Source organism: Podarcis bocagei (assembly GCF_964188305.1).
Source record: "Podarcis bocagei genome assembly, chromosome: 15".
Lineage (NCBI taxonomy): Eukaryota > Metazoa > Chordata > Lepidosauria > Squamata > Lacertidae > Podarcis > Podarcis bocagei.
This window is the reverse complement of record NC_138141.1, coordinates 20,366,667-20,384,513: the sequence shown is the minus strand read 5'-3', so window position 1 is coordinate 20,384,513 and position 17,847 is coordinate 20,366,667. Positions and strand designations below refer to the sequence as shown.

The 17,847-nt window shown below is 44.2% G+C and overlaps 2 long non-coding RNA genes across 2 annotated transcripts; one reads left to right on the top strand and one right to left on the bottom strand.

Annotated features, from left to right (window-relative positions):
- Positions 1–2,071: 2,071 nt before the first annotated feature.
- Positions 2,072–9,358, bottom strand: LOC308574684. Its single transcript, XR_014002533.1, has 2 exons — positions 7,659–9,358; positions 2,072–2,529 (listed from the first exon to the last, which is right to left on the bottom strand). It is a non-coding gene; the product is annotated as an uncharacterized lncRNA (long non-coding RNA).
- Positions 9,359–9,867: 509 nt separating this feature from the next.
- On the top strand, positions 9,868–14,284 carry LOC308574689. The gene is made up of 3 exons (XR_014002538.1): positions 9,868–10,397; positions 10,742–10,923; positions 13,902–14,284. It is a non-coding gene; the product is annotated as an uncharacterized lncRNA (long non-coding RNA).
- The last annotated feature ends 3,563 nt before the right edge of the window (positions 14,285–17,847 follow it).

Genomic DNA, 17,847 nt, shown 5'->3' with positions numbered 1-17,847 from the left:
TCAGTGTGAGCCACTCTATGGTGGCATTATCGGGGAATCAGCTTGCTCTCTACCAGTCAGAAGCTCTCCCTATTCCCAGTTGAAGACCCATCTGTTCTTCAAGAAAAGGATTACCTAAGTGGCAGGCTTCCAAGCTCCAAATTGGAGGCGCCAGAAACCATCACAAGCTGCCACATCATGGTTACACTTTTTTAAACACAGTGGCCTGGGAAGGACCACCATTAAGAATGTATTGGGCGAGATGCCACCTGGGTGAGATGCACACAGCAACTGCAACCAGGCAAAAATCTAATTCATGCACTGCAGCACAGGTGGTTTGGAGATTCCTATCAGCAACCCTAGCCTTGCTCTGCTCTTGGCAAATGTGCTGAAGTCACCTTCCTAATCCAATCTTTCTGTGATGCAGTCTGTTCCCCAAGCCATCCTGGTCCTAATTGAGTTACATTTAAAAGCTACATGCTGTAATTTTGAACATAACACCGTTTCAGCAACCCAGAGGGAAAGAGGCGGTTGTTTTTCCTCGTCTGTGTTTGCAAGAGACAAATTACCTTCAATGAAACATGTCTGCACCATCGGAGATCAGGTTGCACAGGAAAAGGATGCTCAGCCTCCATCAATTCCATGTCTAAGCCTGGCTGTGCTGGATCATATGCACAGTGATTATGAATAGCAGGAATCAGCTAGGCTAGACGCAGTGGTTCTCATCCTGTGGGTCCCCAGATGTTGTTGGACTACAACTCCCATCATCCCTGAGCTCTGGCTTGCCAGCTAGGGGTGATGGGAGTTGTAGTTCAACAACATCTGGGGTCCCACAGGTTGAGAAAGGCTGAGCCAGAGGGAGGTTGGACCCTCCACTTCAGGTGTAGGCAGACTCAGCCTTGAAACTTGCTGTAAGGTCTCTGCCTGGAGCTTGTGCACTCAGACCTTTTCTAAGGCAAAGTTGTAAAGACTTCCAAGAAGTACAAAAAGCCCCCCCAAGCCCCTCCCTCCATTGATTTCATTCCCAAGGCTGTGCCAAAAATTCCTTCTGTAAAATTATCATAGGTTGGGTGAGGGCTTCAAATTTTGGGGCAGGGACTAGTTTTACTTTCAAGGTGGCCAAAGCAGGTGTGTGGGCATCCTTTCTTTCATTATACAAGTCACTCTCTGATGGTTGGCATTCTGCAGCCTTCCTGGGTGCCCGTGCTTCCTGAAACCTCCATGACGTCATCAGTTGTTTCTCCACACCCCTGTAAGCTGCCTAGCAGCTGTTTATTGGAGGATGATATCACCTGGTGGGAGGGGTGTCATTGGAGAGAGTTCTGAGGGGCAGATGGAGAGTTTACGAGGGCTGCATTCAGTCCCCAGGCCTGAGATTATTCAACCCTACCTTGATGGATTGAGCTAATGAAGTTACACAAAGCACTGCTCATTGCAGATCCTGGCATTTAACAAAGAAGTGACATTTAGTTATTCCTTTATCTGTCTTGAGGCTTCATTTAGTGTGTGTGTGTGTGTGTGTGTGTGTGTGTGTGAGAGAGAGAGAGAGAGAGAGAGAGAGAGAGAGAGAGAGAGCGCAACTGTGTAACTTTAAAAAGTTATCTGAGGGATACTAAATGTTCCACTGAAATGCACTCTCTTTATCAGTCAAGAACTGACAATATAGCAGCCTTTTCTTGCCCACATTCCAATCTACACATAATAGAAATTGAGATCTTTCATCATTCTCTCTGCCCCTAGCCTTGAGCAATGCTCCCCTCTGTCCCCCGATGCATTTTGGGCACCTTTGAAATCTTTATGGCTTTCATATTTGTGCCCTGCCAAAGTCCTTGGACAGGATAGCTACAAACTGAAACCAGTAAATAAAAGCTTAAATAGGTTAGCACAGAGAAATAATTGATCTGACACCGAGCACATCCCTTCCCACCCCCCTTTGGCAGTCTATTTGACCTGCGGTCATGTCAACAAGAAGGGCCAAAATAGCCCCCAACCCTTTCCAAGGAGCTTTTGTCCTAGGTAGATGCTGTCTAAACGAAGCTGGGAGGTCAAGCAAAACCCCCACAGTCTGAATTATGAAAGGTATAAACAAGGCAACCCATAATTTCTCTTTTATTACATATACTCCAGTTTTCTTTGGCAGTGCCGATAGCTGTGGTTTATGAGGACCAATTAACTCATGACGGATTTCAGCAGCTGACTGAACTCACTCAGTGAGCTTCTCCCTAGTGCATCCATCCCTATACTGAGAAACTAATTCTCTTTTGAGCAGTGGCTTCAGCAGTGGTGCGGTGAGGCATCCATGGCACCCTGGACAGCTCCATGCAGGGCTCTGGCTGGAGTCTTCATAGGAGCAGAGTTCAACAGTTGCTTCAGCACCAGTCATCCTGACACGGAACCTTAAATAGGTGCTGCAGCTCTGACTCAGTAGCTTGTTCCACCTTCTGTGACAGGAACTTCTTCATTTAAAATGACCCAGCTTGCTTTAGTAGCTGTCGAAGTCAATGGAGTAGGGGAGGCAGAGGTTCCACTAGGGTTTCTGGGATGGGAGTCCTGAGAATACAAGAATATAAAGTTAGCTTGCTGAATCAGGCTATTCCAGAATCCCGTTCTCACAGTGGCCAACCGGATGCTTATGGAAAGCCTGAAAGCAGGACATGAGCACAACAGCAATTTATCTAATCTTCAGAGTTAGAGGAGAGCAGAATTATGTCCTTGGGTCAGAAAAGTGCTGGCACATCACACCCTTCTTGCACAAGTTGTTCTAGTTTACTTTGTACATTGTGGACTATGTTTGAGGACAATGCCCTCTTCAAATCTCCAGATTCCACATTACCAGCCTCATCCACCGAAGAAAGGGGTCCCAACACCAGGGTTGAATCCTGTGGAAACCTACTTCACAGACAAATTATAGAATCATAGAGTTGTAGAGTTGGAAGGGATGCAGAAGTTCATCTAGTCCAGCCCCTCTGCAAGGCAGGAATCTCAACTAAATCATAGATGACAGATGGTCATCCAACCTCTGCTTTAAAATCTCCAAGGAAGAAGAGTCCACCACATCCCAAGGGAGTCCTTGCACTCCTTTTATGGTGCGCTTCTGGCTATTTGAAAATCCTATATTATGTGCTGACTAGGTTCAGAGCAAGTTGAGTTTTCTTCAGCTCAGGTTCAGTGGGTGAAATGGCCATTGCAAAAGTTCATATCCTGCTCATATTTCAACTCAGGAAATTTCATGCTTTGTCAGCAAATCTTCAGAATTTTCCTTTCATGCTTGAACACTTTTCACACCAAGTTTGAAGAATGAGTTTTGAAAGCTTGTGGCCAAATCTTCAGAGAGCACACTTTCCAGGCAGTGCTTTTACCCCAAAATCTTACAGCAGGGGTGGGCAAAATGATGCCCTCTATATGCTGTTGGACTCAAACTCTCATCACCCCTGACCATTGACTATGCCAGCTAAGGCTGGTGTGAGTTGAAGTCCAACAACATGAAAATGGTGTTGCATTGGCTAGCTTTGATCTATAATAACTTCCCATCTGCAAGTGTGTGTGTGTGTCTATTTCAATTTAGAAGAAGTTATTTTATTTTATCTGCATTCAAACTCTGTTTTGGAGACTTACTCCATTTATTCTCCATCTGTGGAAAAGATTCATTTAAAAGTGGGGAGGGGTTTCTTTTGCTAACAGCAGATGGGGCAGGCTAGCAAGAAGCCAGGCGTCATGCTTTCTGCATTCCCTTCTTCCCCTTTTGCTACGGCAAGAGAAGCCGAGACGTTTTATTAAGCCCTCTGGAACATGTTTTATTATTGTTGTCAGTTGTTCATGGAAACTCTTCAGCGTTAATAACTTCCCGCTCACCGCAGGCCCGGGCTGCCTCGCTGAGGGGTTTCCTGGATCTAAATAAACACAGTGTGCTTTGCAAAGCGGAGGCAGCCAAAGTTCTCGGCATTCACTTAATGCTCCCTCGGCTGTCACTCTTTGCTGACAAACTCCTGGTTCTAAGATCAGCCCAAGCGCAAAGCTGGAAGAGAATGGAGAGACTGCTAAACCAAACTGACTGCTCTTGAGTTCATCTCCAGGATCTGGGGAACAAAGCCTGGCTGGGGAGATGGGCAGGGAACAGGGATGCAGTGGTAAAATTGGAAGAGCATTAGGCTGTTATGATGGCTGCCCACAGCCACGTCCCCAAGGAGAGTACGTAGTCCTTCCCCAAAGAAGAATAAAAACATGCAGACAGCTCTGTTGGTCCATTATTGTGCGTGCACGGGCAAGTATGTGCACATATGTACATGCACATCCTCCAGAGAGCAATACTTTATAGTTTAATGCCCATTTTATTAGAATCTGCATAACAGCTATCCTGTGCATAGTTTCTTCAACTCCACTGGGCCTAGCAGTGCTTACTTCTGCCTGGGTTAAACTTGTAAAAGAGTACCAGCCAGCTGAAATTCAGCCTTTAGCTTTTAATCATAAATTGCAAAGAAGTGTTACCAGTTAACTCATTGCTTTGACAACAATAACTTCAGCTCTGAAAAAATTCCCTGGATCTGCATTCCTGCTCACCGACAACAATGGAGTAAACTGAGGTTGACTTCAGTCTTGATTCTTGGTGCTGTGGTTACTGGAGGGTTTTCTACTCAGATGTCTGGAAGCTGTGGCTGGATGGTTACGTGGGAGCCGGTTGAAGTCAAATCCTTCGAAGACAGAGGTCCTCTGGCTGGGACGGGACAATATGGGATTGAGGGGGCAACTCCCATCTCTTGCGGGGGTGCAATTAGTGCCAGCACCGTCCATTAAGAGTTTGGGTGTAATCTTCGATACCTCCCTCTCTATGGAGGCGCAGATTACAGCTATAACAAAGGCGGCATTTTTTCATCTCTGCCAAGCTAAGCAGTTGGCTCCTTACCTCTCTCGCTCTGACCTAGCCACTGTGATCCACACGACAGTCACCTCCAGACTGGATTATTGTAACTCGCTCTATGTGGGGCTGCCCTTGAGACTGACCCAGAAACTCCAGCGGGTGCAGAATGCCACGGCGAGACTCCTTATGGGGTCTTTGCTGCGAGATCACATTCATCCGGTACTATACCAGCTGCACTGGCTCCCGGTGGAGTACAGGATCAGGTTTAAGGTGATGGTTTTAACCTTTAAAGCCCTATACGGCCTAGGACCCTCGTACCTACGAGACCACCTCTCCTGGTATGTCCCACAGAGGAACTTACGATCTGCAAATAAAAACATCCTGAAGGTCCCAGGCCACAGAGAGGTTAGGCTGGCCTCAACTAGAGCCAGGGCTTTCTCGGCTGTTGCTCCAATCTGGTGGAATGCTCTGTCACAAGAGACTAGGGCCCTGCGGGACCTGACATCTTTCCGCAGGGCCTGTAAGACAGAGCTGTTCCACCAGGCCTTTGGTCAGGGCGCAGCCTGACTCCCTCCTCTGGCAATCTGCACAGGATTTTGCTTAACGGTTGCCATCAATTTGATTTTAATTAATTTTTATAATGAAATGTTTTTAGAATGTTGGATTATTTGATTGTTGTTAGCCGCCCTGAGGCCGGCTTCGGCTGGGGAGGGCGGGATAAAAAGTATTATTATTATTATTATTATTATTATTATTATTATTATTATTATTATTATTATTATTTTGACGTCAAATGTCCACCAGATATTCTGTAAATCTTCTAAAATTGGGTAGCGGTGTTGCCATTAGATGAGATCTGAGGTCAGATTTGATACTGGGTTGTTGACTTGAAAAGATATTTATATCTGGCAACAGAGATCTTTAAAGATTTTCCTATTTGCCATATGTTGGAATGAAAATAATAAGCAAGCTCGACACTCTGGGAATATGGATTTTTCAGGTACAATTGCAAATTCAGGCTTCACATTTGAAATTCTGTATTTATTTATTTTTTTAAAAAAATGGTTTTATGTATATATTTGTGTGTGAATCTTAGCCATCTTTTAATTCATAATTTTATTTGTACTCTACTTGAAGAATTATTGGATAGCTCAGTTGGTTAGAGTGTGGTGCTGATAATACAAAGGTCACAGCTTTGACCCCGGTATGGGCCAGCTGCATATTCCTTCATTGCAGAGGATTGGACTAGATGGGTCCCTTCCAGCTTTGTGATTCTCTGAAGTTTATACAGTTTCTTTAAAAAGTTTTTTTTTTTTAGGAGAATCTTTCTTTTTTTTAGAGAGGGGAATATGGAATAAGAACTCACTGTTGCAAGGGAAATTGCCCTATATATGAACACTTCATTGACACCTCTCTCTCTCTCTCTCCCTCTCCTTCTTCCAGCATCCTTCTTCTGTGTACTAGGAGATAAGCACTTTGGAAATGCATGTGGCTGCTGCAAGGATGTGTCTCGCCATTAAAAAAAGAAGAAGAAAGATCTAATGTTGTTCACAAAGGCTGGCTTCTGGAGGCCAATTCTTGACTACATTACCGACACTTTGAATATATTACTGACACATTTGATTTTTCATTATCTGCAGTTCCAAAGAAGTCAGCATTAAGAAGCCATTCCCTGGAAGAGGGAGTCTGCCTGCCTCCCATCCTCTCTCAAGAGCTCACTCTTCAATCGTGTTCTGGAGATACTTCAGCCAAGAACACCAAACACCATTTTGTTCACCTGCCTGACTTTAAGTTTGCAGATGACACCACCATAATGGGTTTACTAACAGGTGGAGAGGAATCAGCGTATAGAGGGGAGGTCCAAAAAATATCTACATGGTGCCTAGGGAGCAACTTGCACTTTAATATCAGCAAGACAAAGGAGATGGTGTTGGACTTTCGGAGGAAGAGAGGAGAACTAGCCCCGCTGTACATCGGGGAGGGCTGTGTGGAGAGAGTCTCTTCCTTTAAATTCCTAGGAGTTTATCTCAGTGAAGACCTTACTTGGAAAATAAATACAACCCAGGTGGTTAAGAAAGCCCAACAGAGACGCCATCTCCTCAGAATATTGTGAAAGAATGATGTCAATCAACATTTGATGATCTCCTTCTACCCGTCAACAATAGAAAGTGTCCTTTCATACTGCATCACTGTGTGGTACGCTGGTTTGACATCAGCTGATAGGAAGTGCCTACAGAGGGTGGTGAATACAGCACAAGATATTATGGGCTGTCCCGTGAATCCGCTGGATGAAATAGCGGAAGAACATTGCCTCAGGAGAGTGAGGAAAATTCTCAGGGATGATTCACACCCTGGCCGGCACTTTCTTGATCTCCTGCCCTCAGGCAGAAGATATAGAAGCATGATTAGTTGCACCAACAGGGTAAAGAACAGCTTCTATTCATGGGCTGTTAGGCTGCTGCATGAAAAGATGACAACAGGGCAACTGACTTTTGGGTTTGGTGTGTGTGTGTGTCAGTAAACGAGGGGAATTAAGACTAAGAGAGCTGAGTGGGGGGTGCTCATGTGATCTCACTGTATATAAGCTGTACAAGTGACAATAAAGTATTTCAATTTCAATTCAATTACAATTTCAATTCAAAGCTCTCTTGAAGATGAGTTTGTGGACAGCCTTCAGAGCTCAGCTGTCCAGCTGGCAGGGCCAGCTCTAAGCCTGGAGGGCCCTTGAGTAGGACACCCTCTATGAGGAGTCTGTCTCCCCACTGCCATGATATCACTAGTTGTTCCTCCTCCTCCCGCCCCCCTTCATCCTCATTGCTATCACCTGCTTGTTTGCCAGTGTGCCAGACAGACCTTGGGTCATCCTCCTGGTGACCCAGAAACCAATCAGGGCTGGGTGGAGTGTCCATCCAATCAGGAAAGAGTAGGAAGTTAACAGTTGGATCCTGACAGTTTAACTGTCAGATAGGGCTTGTCTTTCAGTGAGTTCTAATTAGGGCTTGGAAAGCACTTAGATCAGTTTTGAGCCTAGTTAGGGTTGAATTAGGGGTTAGCTAGGGTGAGCAACCCAGATTGTTTCCTCGAGGGGAATGTAAAGATCATAGACGAGGCCGGGGGTGTTTTACTTGTAGTGTAAAACCAATAGGCATTCTAGGAGGAATTAGTTTATTCAGAGACAAGCTTAAAGGGTGAAATTTAGGAAAGTTCTCAACTTGCTAGAATTAATTTTAGCCAAAATTTGATTTCAGCATCAAAGGAGGGGATTTCTGAATGCCCATTTCAAGGATGTTCTGTGGAGTTTTGTAGTCTAGATCAGGAAAAAACGTGACCCCACGCATGTGTTTTATACCTCATTTTATGCCTGGCACAGGAGGGGACAAAAGGTTGCCTGCTCGGCACACAATTTCAATTGTTCAAAGAATGTGATTACAATTTGCCTCTATTGTTAAAGCTCAAGCTTGCAGATAATCACTTTGTTTAACTTTGTTTCTCTTCCCTGCATTCTCAGTGGATTTTATTTGAAAAAAGTGTCAGAAATCCCTTTCAAGCTGCATTTATTATTGTTAATAATGGACAAAAGTGTTCCTTTTAAGAACCACCACCAGTACAAAGCAGGAATATTTTACACTGAAGCAGTCCTGTTGCTATTGTAATAGTAATTTTCTTAGCTGTTTGGGGGGGGGGCAGTGTACGCAGAGGGAACTATATTGGTCTCAGGAAAGGAAAGAGAAAAATGACAACGGTGACAGCTTATTAATAGGAATGTTCCTGGTTTTCTGCTCCCAAAACCATGTAATTGCTGTTGTGGTTAAGTGTGCCAGACAGGCAACAATCTTGCAAAATGTCTTTGCCCTGACCATCCCTGACCTGGTTGCCCTCCAGATGTTTTACACCTGAGGCAGGCAGGCATCAAAAACCACAGCCTTAATGCGCTGTGAATAACCTTGTCAGATGTATCATGCCTCTGAACACCAGTTGCTGAGAGTTGCAGTTGAAAGAACTCTGGCCAATATAAGTTTCAATAGTGGGAGTGGCCCCTACTCGCAAATCAATAGTCAATTGTAACAAAAACTAATCCATTCAAAAGTTTGTAATCCTTGTCAGAATACAGTGGTACCTCAAGTAAAGTACTTAATTTGTTCCGGAGGTCCGTACTTAACCTGAAACTGTTCCTAACGTGAAGCACCACCTTAGCTAATGGGGACTCCTGCTGCTGCCGCGCCGTCGGAGCCCGATTTCTATTCTTATCCTGAAGCAAAGTTCTTAACCTGAAGCACTATTTCTGGGTTAGCGGAGTGTGTAACCTGAAGCGTATGTAACCTGAAGCGTATGTAACCTGAGGTACCACTGTACATTCTTTTGAATGGATTAGTTTTTGTTACAATTGACTATTGATTTGCGAGTAGGGACCACTCCCACTATTGAAACTTATATTGGCCAGAGTTCTTGGAGTGCTTTTTTCTTGGTATATTTAATAACAAGAACTCCAACTTATTTAACGAGAGTTGCAGTTGGGCAGAATGCTGTTGTCATATCCTGTTTGAAGGCTTCCCACAGGCCGCTGAGACCATATAACACCGGTCTTGAAAGACCTGCATTGGCTCCCAGTACGTTTCCGAGCACAATTCAAAGTGTTGGTGCTGACCTTTAAAGCCCTAAACGGCCTCGGTCCAGTATACCTGAAGGAGCGTCTCCACCCCCATCATTCTGCTCGGACGCTGAGGTCCAGCGCCGAGGGCCTTCTGGCGGTTCCCTCATTGCGAGAAGCAAAGCTACAGGGAACCAGGCAGAGGGCCTTCTCGGTAGTGGCGCCCGCCCTGTGGAACGCTCTTCCAGCAGATGTCAAAGCGATAAACAACTACCTGACATTCAGGAGACATCTTAAGGCAGCCCTGTTCAGGGAAGTTTTTAACGTGTGATATTTTATTGTATTTTTGGTTTTTATGGAAGCCGCCCAGAGTGGCTGGGGAGGCCCAGCCAGATGGGCGGGGTATAAATAATAAATTATTGTTATTATTATTATTATTATCCGGTTGGCCACTGTGAGAACAGCATGCTGGACTAGATGTAAGTTTGACTGCAGAACATCAAAAGCTTTTGTTGGACTGGGGATGAGAAACCTCAGGCCCAGGGGCCAAATGCAACTCTCAAAGCTTCTCTGTCTGGCCCTTGGAACTCTCTCCAGGCCACACCTTCACTCCCTTGCTCACACTCCTCCCTGCCTTCACATCTTGAATGTTCTTCTTGGCTGGCCTGTGTCCTTGAACTCTGATTCTGTCTGTTGTTTGCCTGGATGGAGGATAGAGAGGGGCGTATGAATATCTGTCAAATCTAGCCTATTGTACAAACGCAGTGTTTTTTCTCTTAAAAAATGTTTAAGGGTACTCTCATTTTGACTCAAGAAAACCACCATTTTATAGTTCAAATCGGGAAAAATAAATACAGCAAATGGACAAAAGTACAAAGAACATGCGTTATCACACAACACCGTTGTCCCATCTTTTGCTTTTACAAAGTCATCATTAACTTTACACTTCTTTGCTGGCTGTGATGATGAAAAATGGTTAGTAATTGAAATACTGCCCCTCAATGAGGCCAAACTTTCATTAGTAAAACACCCCACATCCACATTCCACACTGCTTCACACATTAAACGCTCACTTCTGTCTGAAACTCAGGAAACACCGTGACAGGAAATGAGGTCACCATCGGGATTAGCAACAGAACTGACGATTCACTGTGTTATTCAACGGAACTGATGATTTACCATGCTAGAGAAGAAACAAACAAACAAACAAAGTTTCTTCACCCGTTAGGATTCACAAAATGTTTAGGGGTATGCTTATTCCTGCATCCCCCCAGAAAGAAAACACTGTACAAAGGTAACATTTGCATTTGTTGCTCCAGCTCCTTTTGCATGGCATGTGGCCCTCAGAAGGTTGCTCAAGATGGGAATGTGGCCCTTGGGCTGAATTGTTTTCTTCTCAGCCTCTGAACGTAGGGAATAAAGTACCCCATGGGCCTTTACCTGAGAGAAGTTTACAGCTGCCATCCCAGCATTAGCAGAAGAGTACCTGATGGAGGAACAGGTGAGTGAGTTGTTCCTTGACTGCTCTCCCTCCTCTTATACCTCCTCTCCTGTATACCTGAAGGAGCATCTCCACCCCCATCGTTCAGCCCGGACACTGAGATCCAGCACCAAGGGCCTTCTGGCAGTTCCCTCACTGCGAGAAGTGAGGTTACAGGGAACCAGGCAGAGGGCCTTCTTAGTAGTGGCGCCTGCCCTGTGGAATGCCCTCCCATCAGATTTCAAGGAAATAAACAACTATCTGACTTTTAGAAGACACCTAAAGGTGGCCCTGTTTAGGGAAGTTTTTAATGTCTGACACTGTATTGTTTTTGATATTTGGTTGGAAGCCGCCCAGAGTGGCTGGGGAGACCCAGTCAGATGGGCGGGGTATAAATAAATTATTATTATTATTATTATTATTATTATTATTATTATTATTATTATTATGTGCAAGGAGCTCACTTGCATCTGCCTCCTCCTGCCACTGGGAAGTAAAACATCCTGAAGCCACAGCTTCCTCGGGCAAGGCTGTAAGTGACTGGCAAAACAGCTTTCAAATTGCGCGCTCACACACACACACACACACACACATCAACCTACACTGAGCTGCTTAGAAACACTGTGCATTGGAAAGGAGACCAATGTGCTTTTTAAGCCCACAATGCATGTAATTGCAACCATAGTGATAACAGTGATTTAAAAATTCAAAACTGCATCATTTATTTATTTTTTAAATCACATGCCGAGATTCACCAACATACATCCTCAACTTCAGTGGTGCTGGTTTTCAGTAAGCTGGAAATAAAAGGAAATTTTCCCGATTCCTATTTCTTGCGCTGGTCTCACTCGCCTCTCTCCATTTTGAAGTTTTCTTTGCTTCTTGACTCCGGAGTCTTTCTTGATAAAACTTTGTGATACACCTTGGGAGAGTTGGTGGCAGTGCTGAGTCTCCCTCCCCATCTCCCCCACCCTGTCATGGGCACAGGCAGCCTTAGTCATTATTCTTTGCAGTCTGTCAACACGTTCACATATCCAGAGTCCTCATATCTTTCCCCAACTGGCTAGCTTCATTCCTCTATTTCTAGTCTCGCAGCCTTCATGAACTAATGACTACTGTCTCAGCAGAACTCTTCGCTGATGGGCTTGTTTCCTTCTTTTCAAAGAGTTCCAGGCTGTGATCACTGTCATTTCTTAGCTCCAGTCCTCTGCCCTTACATGCTAACACCAGGAGTCTGACAGCGACAGAAGTGACAGTCACTGAAATGGGTGAAATGCCATGGGCAAACTGGAAATCCAGGGAATGTGGTCACGGCTCCAAGGACCTGGGAAAGGCCTTCCAGGTTATGGGCAGAAATGTAGAGCCTTAGTCATCTGGATGCACTATTTATTCAAATCCCCAAAGGACTATCACACAGAAGAGGGCCAAGACTTGTTCTTTGTTGCTCAGGAGGCCAAAAGTCTAGACTGAATGAGCTAAAGTTATTAGAGGGTAGTTTTCAACTGAGCATTAGCAGAAATGTCCTGCTGGTCAAAGCAATTCAACAACAGAAGCAATTAACCTAGAGGGCTCTGTGTGTGTCAGACCTTCCAAGTGTCCCTATTTTCCAGGGACGTCCCCGATTTACAGAAGCTGTCCTGGTTTTCTGATTTGATCCCAGTATGTCCCACTTTTCCTTAGGACACCACTATTTTCATCAGAGAAATGTTGAAGGGTATGGAGTTATGTGACCCCTAAGCCATCTGAAGACAGCCCTATATAGGGAAGGTTTTTTTGAAAAGTTTGTTTTATATATGTTGGAAGCCATCCAAAGTGGCAACCCAGTCAGATGGGTGGGTTATAAATAGTAAAGTTCTTCTGATTGTTATTATTATGGAATAGGATGCCCCTATTTTCATCAGAGAAATGTTGGAGGGTATGGGGTGTGTGTGTGTGTGTGTGTGTGTGGACTGCCCTTCACTGGAGGGAGGTCTGCAGTGGTTGGGCATAATCTAGCAGTGGATCTCCTGTAGGGAGTCAAAAGAGACGATTTACAACTCTAGGATTCTATTTCTTCTAACCAATCTCAAGGCTTTAAGGTAGCCTGCTTCCATCATAACATCATTTGCTTTAGTTTGAGCTTCTGATTTCCTGTGCAAATTGAAGACATGGGGGTTCTTGTCTGGATTAGAACCTGTGTGTGTTCATGTGAAGATTAAAGCTCCAAGTCCCTAACTGACAATTTGTATAAAATAAAAGGTGAAAAAGGTAAAGGACCCCTGGACGGTTAAGTCCAGTCAAAGGCTACTCTGGGGTTGCAGCGCTCATCTCGCTTTCAGGCTGAGGGAGCCAGCGTTTGTCCACAGACAGCTTTCCGGGTCATGTGGCCAGCATGACTAAACCGCTTCTGGCGCAACGGAACACCATGATGGAAACCAGAGCACATGGAAATGACGTTTACCTTCCCGCCACAGTGGTACCTTGCACTGGTGTGCTTTCCCGCCACAGTGGTACTTGCACTGGTGTGCTTTCAAACTGCTAGGTTGGCAGGAGCTGGGACAGACCAACGGGAACTCACTCCAATGCAGGAATTTGAACCACCGACCTTCGGATCTGCAAGCCCAAGAGGCTCAGTGGTTTAGACCGCTGAGGTCTGTATAAAATAATAAAGGCATAGCTATGTAGCTAATGTACTGTGTAATTTGGCCCTCACAGTAAAATAAGGTTCACATATTGTTTTGGGGAACTGTAAGTAGGTTTTCTTTAATACCCAGTTTCCCTTACATACCTAACCAGAAGCTCGTTCAGGATCCTTGGAGGGCTTTAGAGAAGTGATTCTATTTTTGCTTGGTAATTATTATGGATCCTTTTGGGAATCATCTTCCCTTGCCCATCATCCCAAATGCTAGTACAGTGGGATGTACAGAGTTTGGAAAATCTGCAAGGAGGCAACTGCAGTTCAATAACTGGAAGTGCCGCCACTAAACACGAGCCCCACCAATCTGTTTTGCTTTTTTCAGGTTTCATCATGTGAGAGTAATTACCAAGACTGCTGAATTGTCATGAGGCAGAATAAAATAAAGATTACAAAGAACTTTGCTCACTAAGAAGCGGCTCCATAAATGATAATAAAGCTCTCAGAAGCAAATAAACAATTGAACTGAAACTGCAGAGAGGTATGAAAAAGCCAGCTACATATTGATGTCCTAATTGACTTATGGGGCAAAGGTCTGGATTTGAACCCAGTGAAATAAATACCCTTAAACTAGAATTATTTGGGTGTAAAGCCAAAGGAATAACATGGAGAGGCTTATTCCAAAATAAAAATGCAGAAAGAAAACAAAACACAGTCCGAGGACATTTTTGTACTGAAGATCATCTTTAACTGGGATTTTATGGTTTGGCCTTTTAAGCATGCTGGGAGGTAAGGAAAGAGGGGGAGTATCTATTCCCCCAAGTCAAAACCATTAAAGTAAAAAATGGGTTTCGATAAAGCATGACATAAAAACAAGAAATAACTGTAAATGCAATAGAAAGTAAATGGCATCACCTCCCCCTCCTCCTCCCCCCCAAGTCAGAGCTGCCCGTTGTGACCGCATTTTTGTGGCTGCAACGTGATCGCAATCCGGACCTCATTTCAAGGAATTTACAGCTTATGGTAATATAAAAATGATTCTGCAAGCACACACAAGCATTTCTGTTTTGCCTGAAAAATTAAGCGTGAGAAGCTATTTGGCCTCGCTCCCACCCTGTTCTCAAGCTGAGCAATATTTTACTAAGCTGGGCAAAGTTGGGTATCATTTGTAGATCTAATTTGTTCCTTTTCTGGGTTGATCCGGGCGATTAGTTGAGGCAAACCCCCAAAGCAAAAACATTAGAATTTAAGAGAAAGCACCCTAATGATTCAGCCCAAGCTCCATGTTTCTAGACCACACTGTTTTCAACAGCCTCTGGGAAGCCTCTAGGAAGCTTGTGAACAGACATGCTATGCCAATACCAGCCCTGGGAGGGCATCCATTTTGCCTGCTCACTGTCCATTGGTTTGCTTCTCTTTCTGTGCCCAAACTTCAACACTTCCCAGAGAAATAGGGAGCAAGGCATGTGGAGGTTATGTCTCCCCCTCCTCACTACTTTCACTGCTTTATGGGCAGGCAAGGCCCAGGAGGTTCCAGGGATTGGAGGGCACCAGGTTGGGTAGTGCTAGTGTAAGTCTCATTCACAATTTGACTGTTTTCTTTTGCATCGCAAAAATCCGTGGCTCTTCCTTTTTACTGAAACTCAGCCTGCTCCAGAGATCTGATGGATGAATGGCTTCTTAATTTCTAAACTCAAGATGAGGCCCTATTCTGAATGAAGAGGCTGCATAATGAACCTCAAAATAAGTGATTGCCAAAATCCGAAAGCGGAAACACCATGCAAAAAAGGTGGAAAGGGAGAACAGGATAAAAAGAAGAAAGAACGATTTGATGTGCGCAGTGGGGCTCTATTTCTTCAACAATGGATGGCAGCTCAACATCCCAGAATATTACTATGCGCCACTTAATATTTCAATGCAAAACTGTACAATTCAGTTCCTCCATTGCGAGAGTCACAGTTTCCTTCCAGGCTGTAATATATGTGAGCTCATCTCCATTGCTGTCACCCACTTGCTGCGGGAAAGGCTGATTGACAAGTGATAATCAGGAGGAAATACGTTTGCATTTAATATTTTATTATTTCTGCTTGAGCAAATGTGTGGGGTGCTTCATGCTGTGCATAAACGTTCCTGCTTACAGCTGGTACACTGACGAGGGGCAGATGACCTGCTAGATCTGGACTTCAATAAAGGGACACTTTACAAGGCAACTGGGAATCTGCTGCTTTTAAATGGGGGCGGGAGTGATTATGTAGGAAACTCCCTTATATAGAGTCAGATTGTTGCTTCGTCGAGCTGAGTATTATCTACATTGACTGGCAGCAACTCTCTAGGGTTTCAGGCAATGCATATTCCCAGATTTACCAGGAGATGCTGATGGGGATTGGGCCTGGTGCATTCTGCACAGACCCTCCAAGTGTCCCTATTTTTACAGAAGCCACCCTGGCTTCTGGTTCGATCTCAGAATGTCCCACTTTTCCTTAGGACATCCTTGGAGAAATGTTGGAGGGTATGTACTGCATGCAAAGCAGACGCTCTACCACTGATGGTCAGATACCCCTCATTTTGTTTTATATGTTTTAAAATATTCCTAGGCTTCTCTATCAGGAAATACCTATCCAAAGTTGCTAGGCTCTGCCTCCACTGGTTCTGAATACGCTTCTGAATACCAGTTGCTGGAAACCACAGAAGAGGAAAGTGATCTTGTGGTTGGGTCCTATTTGCAGGCCAAGGGGTTTCCCACAGGTATCTGGTTGGCCAGTGTGAGAATAGGATGCTGGACTAGACCAGCCTTCTGGTCTGATCCAGCAGCCAGGCTCTTCTTACATTCTTGCACCTTATCTAAACATGACCCCCATCTACCTCTGCTTGTGGCCCATTGTCTTTTGATGCATGTGGCAGCAGCAGCAAGACCCCACATTTGACAACCAGAGAGCCCTGTAGTGTTCCTTATTTAACATTCCAAGGCTCTCCAGCCACTGAACTTCCATACTTTGATGCCGTGCCAGTTCAGCAGAGTTATTTTTTCGGCTGCACGTCGAGTATTAATTTCCGTTAACACTTTGCCCTATTAATCACTTTAACAATCAAATTAAGACAATTATTTTAATGAGCTAATGGATAGTAAAGAGCGGAAGACACACATTTATGACCACTTACAGCCAGAAGACTTTGATAAAAGTCAGCCTTGTCAATAATATATTAGACCATAAATGTGCTCAGCCAGGAGCAGGAGGATGGGATGGTGACTGTGATGGATTTAAATACGAGGGTGCCTCTGTTGCCGCTGTAATGTTTATGGCCTCAGTGACTATTACAACCAAATGTCAGTCATGGGGAATATATATAGGCTGGGATTCGTTCCTCCCGGGCGCTTCGTTTATGAAGGCACATGGTCATACCACTCCTGTCCATCTGTGGCCACCTCTCCTAATTCCTGCTCCAAAACATGCAAGTTCTTACTTGGAAGGAAGGAAGAGATCTTTACTCAGGGAAATAGCAGTCCAGGCTCAGCAACAGACACAGTGCTCAGGAATCACAGCTCAAGAGTTCAAAAGCAAGGCAAGAAATGCAAAACCGGAGAGAAGTGACAAAGATGTCCCAACAAATTTCCACACCCCACCCACCAAGCTTTTGAATTTGAGGCATAGCATGCTCACTTGCAAGGCTCACTAACCTTACAAAAATGTTGGAATTGCAAATTATCACTAATTCGGGTGGGGTGAATCTGCTTCCATCAGCAAAGGCAGCACCTTGTTATAGGCAACAAGGCTGAACCCCCATGTTAGTCTCCTGTTCAGCTGCTGCCACCTCCTGTTCCTCCTCCCGCTTGAGCCACTGGGTCTGACTCAGTGTAAGGCACGTTCCTATGTTCCTACTTGTAACGCACCTTAGAAGAATTTGTATCCTCAAAGGTGGGCTGTAAGTAATTATAATGAAGACATAATACACTGCTTTCCTTTTTTAAAAATAATAATAATATTTATTACTTTTCCAACAATTTAAACACAACAAAAGAAAAAGAAAAAAAAGACAATACAATACAATACAAAAACACTACATAACACTAACACATTAAACTAACAAAGCAAAACAAAGTTTAAAACACATCAAACAATTTCAATATCTTATCTTTCATTCACTTATTTCAACGACCTCCTCACACCTCCCTTTTTGTATTCCACTTCTGTTAATTGTTTCAGCAATTCCTTTCCATCTTCCTCTGTTTTCTATCCTATAATTATCTTGACACATTCTAACCTTATTTTTTCCTTTAATACTCTATTAATCTATTTATACTTGGTTCCTTATAAATAACATTTCTATTAAAG